Raw genomic sequence first — 8,769 nt, 5'->3', positions numbered from 1 at the left:
TGGAAGGCTTCCTGAGCCCATGCAGTGATTTCCATGACAGAATCATGCCTGTACTTAATGCAGTGCTGCCTGAGGGGATACTCATTTCAGCTTTGTCCCTTACACACAAAGATTTCTCCATATTTCCAGAATCTTTTGATGATAGTATGTGCTGTGGAAGATGAGATGTATTTGAGGTCATCACAATTTTACTTTGAGGAACATATTTTGAAATTGTTCCGTACTTTGTAGACGGAGTTTTTTACAGAATGCTGAACGTCTGCCCAGCTTTACTTCTGAGAAACTTTGGCTCTCTAAGATGCTCTTTTTGTGTTAATAACACAAAAAGAGTGTGTTAATAACCTTTTGCCAGTTAACCTAATTAGTTACAAAGTGTTCCTCCATGTGTTTTTCTCTTTAGCAGCACTCACTTTTCCAGCCTTTTGCTGCCCTTCTGCCAACTTCAGACTTTGTTGCTGCCATCAAATTCAAATTGAGCTTCTTAAAATTGTAAACATTTGATATGTTTTCTATGTTCTACCATGACTAAAATATGGCTTTATGAGATTTTTAAACCCCTAAATTCTGCTTTTATTTAGATTTCACACAATGGCTTTTCAGCTATTTTTATTTTTCAGCTTTATTTTTCTTAACTGTTAACTACTGTTGGACAGGGCTGCATCAATATGCTAGTATGGGCTAATTGCCATTTGGGCACAACAGATATATCCCCTGGTAGTCTAAGGCTTCACATCACATCAGCACTGTCAGAGTTTACATAATAAATGCTGATCATTAATGAGAGAGCTGAACTCATAGTTGGATGGCTTCTCAGTCTCACAGTCTGTTTGGGAAAGCTGCCTGTGAGATGAAGGGTGCTGGCATTTACCTTATGCTCTAGATCCACAGAAGCTCATTGAAATGCCGTGGGTGTGCCTCATCGTGACAGTATTTGGACTTGTTTAATTTTTCATCTGATTTTCAAAAGCTCCAAGCTGTTTAGTCCATGTATCTCTTTACCCCATCCACATGTCAAAATTTGTCAAGTAAGTCATCACTGCAAATATAACTGAATTGTATGTAAGTAAACATTAAGGGGAAATCCAATGCTTTAAGAGCGCGTTTATACTGCCATCACATTTTGAGCTGTTTGTGTGATTTAGAAATTCTTTCCTTTTTTAAAAGGTTCCCTTCCACCACGATGCAAACAGCTCTTGTGGTTTATTTTAATATCCTCTTAGATGCTGTGGAAAGACTTTCTGCTTTCACTAGTATTTAAATCAGTTTTGCTTATTGTGATGTAAATATTTATTATCATCTCTCCCAAAATAGCATCCTATCTAAATTGGAATATCAAAGTCTTATCAAAGCAATTATAAATGTCTTGACACCTATCAGTGCTACTGATAACAACCTTGTGAAAATAAACACAGCTGAACCTAAGGATCCACGGAGGTTCAGTCAATCAAGAGACAATTTGGAAGCTTCACTTTTTTTGAGAATCGATGCATGCACTCGGTTGATGAGTCATCCTTTAATTGATTGCAATAATTTATGATAAATGCTCTGTCTGGGCTTGATTTCCATGCGGTCCACGCTTTGTGATCCTGACCCGATCTTGATCATGATGATGGGATCCTGTGTGTATTTCCACAACTTGTTACTAAGAATTCCTCCTTATGTAGATACAGTACACGTTGATATACAGATCACCTCTTAATACGCTCTTAAATATTGCTGAATCTACTGTTACATACAGTACAGCAGGAATGCTGCAGATGCAAAGTGCTGTGTGTATTTTTGGCAGTCTTGTACATTGATGAGACATCTGCTTGCAAGAACTTTATTTTCTTTATTTCAGGTATTACATTATATGTGGTATGGTATGACAATGTCTAAGGCAGCACAAGCAGGGAGCATGGGGGAAAATATAATAAAAGGATAGAGTAAGAATAGAAATGCACAATGTATCGCCAACTGCTGCACCTCTAAGAAAAATCAAACATACAGCACCTGGAACACAAAATTTACAAAATACACAGATACATAAATCGACAATCTTCTTGTAGTGTGAGTGTGAATATGATACAGAGAGCCAAGAAAGTGAGAGTGCCTGTGTCTTTCTCGCGAATGTACTTGATAATGAGGGTGGAGTGTCGCAATAATGCCCCCCCAGGAGCCAGAGGCAGACAGAGAAGGAATCAGGAAACCCACGCCATTGGCAGCCCCCAAGAGTACCAGAGACCTAAAGCCACACATCTCAGCAACATCTGCATATCCGTCCAAGCAGGAGAACGAGGGAAGCCTAAGATGGGGTGCCCAAGGACAAAAGGTGAGAGTTTACCCCACTAGAGGCTGCCTGGTACAAGTCAAGAACAGGGCTCCAAGTGGTGCGAGTCAAGAACAGGGCTCCAAGTGCCCAAGAACCACTTGGAGCCCTGTTCTTTACTCGCACCACTGCCGGGTACCAGAACCACCTGGCACCTGGCAGAACCCCCACGCCCCAAGAGGAGAAGCGGGCCACCAAGGGAGTGAGCAGGAGTGTTCAAAATCAAATCAAATCAAATCAAATCACTTTTTATTGTCACATCACATGTGCAGGCACACTGGCACAGCACATGCGAGTGAAATTCTTGTGTGCGAGCCCCACAAGCAACAGAGATGTGCAAACACAACAACACAAACGAGCAAAATACAAGAATGGCCAACCTGAAACTAATAAATATATGTACAATATATAATAGTGTATGCATTTCTGGATGTGTATACTAAATATTTTCCTACGTGTGTGTGTGTGTGTGTGTGTGTGTGTGTGTGTGTGTGTGTGTGTGTGTGTGTGTGTGTGTGTATACACATTTTTACAAATTAAATAGTAAAAAAATAAAATAAAATAAAATAATAATAATAATAATAATAAAATATATAAAATATACAGAGTTGAATATGTGCAAAACAAGTGGCATTTATATACAGTGTGGAGTGCATAATGTTGAAGTTCCAGTAGTGAAGCTGAGGTGTCTATGACGTGTTCAGCAGTCTGATGGCCTGATGGAAGAAGCTGTCTCTCAGTCTGCTGGTACGGGACCGGATGCTGCAGAACCTCCTTCCTGATGGAAGCAGTCTGAACAGTTTATGGCTGGGGTGACTGGAGTCCTTGATGATCCTCCCCGCTTTCCTCAGGCACCGCTTCCTGTAGATGTCTTGGAGGGAGGGAAGCTCACCTCCAATTATCCGTTCAGAGCACCGCACTACTCGCTGGAGAGCTTTGCAGTTGTAGGCGGTGCTGTTGCCATACCAGGTGGTGATGCATCCAGTGAGGATGCTCTCAATGGCACAGTGATAGAAGGTCCTGAGGATGCGGGGGCTCATGCCGAATCTTTTCAGTCTCCTGAGAAAGAAGAGGCGCTGCTGGGCCTTCTTCACTGTTTTGTTTGTGTGTACTGACCACGTAAGATCCTCAGCCAGATGTACACCAAGGAACCGGAAGCTGCTCACTCTCTCCACAGCAGCGCCGTTGATGGTGATGGGGGTGTGTACTTCTCTGCACCTCCGGAAGTCCACTATCAACTCCTTTGTCTTTGCGACGTTGAGGGTGAGATGGTTGTCTTGACACCAGTGGGTCAGGGCGCTGACCTCCTCCCTGTAAGCCGTCTCATCACCGTTGGTGATAAGACCCACCACTGTAGTGTCGTCCGCAAACTTCACAATGATGTTGGAGCTGTTAGTGGCTGTGCAGTCGTAGGTGTAGAGTGAGTACAGGAGAGGGCTCAGTACACACCCCTGTGGAGCACCAGTGTTCAGTGTGATGGGGGATGAGGTGATGCTGCCCAGTCTGACCACCTGGCGTCTGTCAGACAGGAAGCTAAGGATCCAGCTGCAGAGGGAGCTGCTCAGTCCTAGATCCTGCAGTTTCCTGTCCAGCTTCGAGGGAACGATGGTATTGAATGCTGAGCTGTAATCTACAAACAGCATCCTCACATACGTGTCTCTCTTCTCCAGGTGTGACAGGGCAGTGTGTAGTGTCAGGGCTATGGCATCATCAGTGGACCTGTTGTGGCGGTATGCAAACTGTAGAGGGTCCAGTGAGTCGGGTAGTGCAGAGCAGATGAAGTCCCTGACCAGCTTCTCGAAGCATTTGCTTACGATGGGGGTCAGGGCTACAGGTCGCCAGTCGTTCAATGAGGAGATGGTGGAGGATTTGGGTACAGGGACGATGGTGGCCATTTTGAAGCAGGCTGGGACTACAGACAGAGAGAGGGAAAGGTTGAAGATGTGCGTGAACACTCCAGCCAGCTGAGCCGCGCATGACCTGAGGACGCGGCCGGGAATCCCGTCCGGACCAGTAGCTTTGCGTGCGTTCACCTTCCTGAAGCACTTCCGCACATCCTCCTCAGACACAGTGTGCGCACTGACGTCATCCGCGGTGCGCACACTGTCCGGTCTCATGGTGTTCGCTGCGTCGAATCTAGCGTAGAATATGTTTAGATCCTCACACAGAGAGGGAGCAGTGACCATGTCCCACAGGGGCCAAAGCTCAGAAAGACCCAGACCCAGCCCAACACACTCACTCATACAGACCATTCACTCACTCACTCTCACCCACCCACTAATGACACACGGTTCGATCCCCGGGCTCTCTGTCGTGATCGTTGTGTCCTTGGGCAAGACACTTTACCCTACCGCCTACTGGTGTTGGCCAGAGGGGCCGATGGCGCGATATGGCAGCCTCGCTTCTGTCAGTCTGCCCCAGGGCAGCTGTGGCTACAACCGTAGCTTGCCTCCACCAGTGTGTGAATGTGAGAGTGAATGAATAGTGGCATTGTAAAGCACTTTGGGTGCCTTGAAAAGCGCTATATAAATCCAATCCATTATTATTATTACCATTTTTAATAAAGGAATATGATTCAACCGTACCAGGACTGAGAGCTTGGTATAAAAACTTATACCTAGATATCTAATGTTACCTCACCTGTTGATTTATTCCAGTTGATGGAGTATTCCGATATAGATGAGACTTATGTATAAGTGTGGTTGTCTTCATAAGTGAGGTTTGTGAGCTCCTGAGGAAAAATAATACACCATCAACATATGGGCTTATCATAGGATCTGTATTTTCAGGTTGAACTCCTTTGATATCTACATTTTATCTGATTTCTCCTGCTAATGGTTTGATAAAAAATAACACAAAGGGGGAAAGTGGACAGTACTGTCTGGTGCCCCGCAAGGTTGATGCTTGCAAAGCGCAAAAAATGCACATTAGAAGAAGCTTGTACCAGTCTGCACCACAGTCGAGCAGTCCCCGTGTTGCATTCAGACAAAGGGGACTTTTGATCTCTCCTTATTAGCTGAAGCATTCTTGACTGCATAAAACACAACAGAATCCAGAGTCACTTATTGATTGCCATTATCTTAAAAAACGTTTCAGAGAACAGTTTAACATTCAAAATGACACATTGTGAGTTAAAAGAAGAACAGTCTTTGAGCTCTGTTTCCTTTGGAGCCAATCACTTTACCAGGCAGTCAAATAAGCTTCTGCTATTCATGCTGCTGTATGTGAAGGGAATACACGCTGTTCTTTTCCCCCTACCTTTTCCCTCACTCGCTGTCTCTCTCTGCCTGTCCCTAAAATGTCCCTGCTGGGGATTCTATCTCCTGGTTCCTTTTGAAGCAGTGGCCTCTCTTTGCCTCCATTATCTTGTAATTTGTGAGGGATTACACTCTGGAGCACACACAGTCCACCCCGTTGCTTAAGAGCTGTGACAGCTTACAATAATTGCCATGCTAATTAGCAGGAACTAGCCCAGCGCGCTTCGTTCCCTCACCAGACCTGATTTGATGAATATGCTTTGATTAATGTCTGCAGTGATGTTTCCATAAATTTTAAGACCTTATAATTAACCAATAATAATGAAGGATATATGTTCACAAGTAAAACGTAGAGTGTATTTTCTCAGGATGAAAAGAAACGGCAGCGCTTGCTTCTGCTAGGCAGGAGCACAGAGTTAATGTGCGGAGAACATTTGCCTTTTTTTGTTCCAACTCTTTGTCAGAGAAGTTTTGATTGTCTTCGTTTGACATAATTGTGTTGATTTCCATGTCTTGCTACCCTTGAATAATTTCTGCTGTTGCTCTGACAGATTCAACAACAATTAAGGCACAGCTGAGTTGCCCACATTTCTTTTAAAAAAAACTTGCATAACAAAGCCCTGACGTTTTTTTAAAGATCAGAACACGTTGTTGAGGTTATTCAAACTCAACTAGCTAAACTTTGCGATGCTTTTATAAATGCAATTCAACCTCACAATTTATTTCATTGGGTTTTTGTGTCGTCGTCCCCCCCAGTCCCTACACCCCCATTTCTTCCAGGTGACTGAGGTTAAATATACCTCCATTATGCCGAAGACTAAGCAACTTATCTTTGAAGTTCTCGCAGACATGTACCTTCATTACAGCACGACCCTATCACCTTTACTCACAAATGTGCACATACCTCAGGGGACCTAATTGCTTGAGATAAGCAGGGCCTTTAAAGCCACACACAGAGAATTGACCTTCAATGCCTCAAAATGTTTGTAGCTATATAGAATAATAAAGTAACAAATATCTAAGATGTATGACCTTTAAAAGAACAGTGGTATGGTACCATTGCATTTTTTTCTCTCAAACAATGTAACTGTTTTGTGTTTCTGGGTTTCAGCAATGACACACTTGTGCAGACTCACCTGCTCCAGCAAATACCTACATCTAGGGAATAATTTGGTCAGACCAGTTCATTAACACTTTGCAGGAACAGACATATTCCACTGGGACACCGTTTGCAAATACTGCACGCTGCATGTAACGGCGTGATTTAGGATTATACTGTATATGTAATGAAGCACATACTTTCAAGGGAAAGGATGAAAGTATGACATTGTTTCAGGAATAGTTTCATGTCTAATTGTTGGTACAATCCACACTGATAATGCTTGTTTACTGTTACTGTTAATACTGTTTATCATTTTAATATGAACTTTCATGTTAACATCTGTCTCGCAGTGTTTCATAAATGTCAGTGTGGAAAACTAAGATATCTTTAACTGCAACCTCGTGTCTGTTATCTTTAATTAAAATATTGTTTTCTGGGCTGTTTACTTGTATTTATTTTCAGCATTGTGCTATTTCACAAATGTCATAGATGTTGGCTGGCAATTCCACCTGACACACTGTAGAGAAAGATAAAAAAAAAAAACATTGCCATATGAGGTTTGTGGATATGAATAAAATCAGATTAATATGTTTTACTTTGAAGTTGTAGTTTTTTTTAATCATTTGCCTGTAAAGTAATAGCCGTCTTGCATTACTGAAATAACATTGACCTTGTGTTACTGTATGATACTGTTGTTGTGGATGTCATTATAACACAGAATAATGACAGTATAGAAACCAACAACAGAAATACTGAATGAAAAATTGAGTTGCAGAAACTAGGACATAAGACATGACAGTAAACTGTCAAGAGTATGATGCCGCTACTAAGAAAAGAGTCACAACTGAAGAGAGATGTTAAAAGCATGTAGCATGAACTAGTTTGAGTATTTTAGGGATTTTCCTACACAGCCATCTCTAGGCTTTACAGAGAATAGCACCAGAATCAGGTGCAGTTTTCTGTGAAAGAAATTCCTTGTTAATGTCAGAGGCCAAGTCAAAAGTGGCTCATATAAGAAGAGAATATCTGATCACACAACAGGTGGAACCTTGAAGCAGATGGGCTGCAGCAGCAGAAGACCGCACCAGGTGCCATTCCTGTTGGCTAAGGACAGGATACTGAGGGGACAGTTCACACGGAATCACCAAAATTAGACAATTGAAGACTGAAAAAAATGTTGCATGGTCTAATGTAGTGATGGCCCGCTTGAAGCTGACGCTCCGGAGCGTGTGTCGAAAAAAACAACACACTGGTTCAGAAGCACTGTGTCGAGGCTTGCTTCGTTTGGCAAAAGTCACGTGACCAGTGACGTCCGAAGCTTCATTACGCACGTAACTGCTTCGGTACCTGATTCAAACGGATATAGGGAAGTGAATCATCCACGGGATTCGTGGAGTGTGTTGATGGTGACAGAGAGCGAAGAGGTGATCATTCCACTGACAGATATGGAGCCAGCGAGGAAGAGAGGACGTTCTGGCATGTGGAGATATTTTGAGTTGATTTTGCTCAATTCATTTTATCTGCCGAAGTGAAAAACTTGAAATGTCCAAAATCATGTTTTCATAATGTAAATATCATTACAGCATATGACTTTAGGAACACTTCCATGTGAATTAAAGCTGATGAAGACTACAAAAATGTATTTGACACTATACGTACATTACATTGCTACACAGTTTAGAAAATCATTTTGTTTATTGTTTTTAGGTGATAGTCTGCAGGACCCAGGAATACCTGCATATCTACCAGCTTGCAGTGTAGTTCCTGCACTCCACAGCCTCTTCTGTTCCATGCAAGTGGATTTTCTCCAGGGCAGGAGAAACTATTTCTAAGAAAAGAAACAGACTCAGCCAGCGCACAGTAACACTAATCCTCTTTTTAAATGTAAATAACAAAAGGGCTACCTTACATTGATCATGTTTTTACTTTGCAAGTTCTTGATTAGGTTTGATTATCGCTTTTCTGATTACAATCCATGCTAAATTGAATAAAGTGATATTGATTCATTACAATCCTGTGTCGATTTGTAAATTAACGTTATTATGCCTGAAACGCCAGCATATCAGGTTAAACCTCACAACATGTCGTCAAACACCATACAG

The sequence above is a fragment of the Rhamphochromis sp. 'chilingali' genome, assembly GCF_963969265.1.
Source record: "Rhamphochromis sp. 'chilingali' genome assembly, chromosome: 16".
In the NCBI taxonomy this organism is placed as follows: Eukaryota; Metazoa; Chordata; class Actinopteri; order Cichliformes; family Cichlidae; genus Rhamphochromis; species Rhamphochromis sp. 'chilingali'.
The sequence above is the reverse complement of the archived record's forward strand: the minus strand, read 5'-3'. Positions refer to the sequence as shown.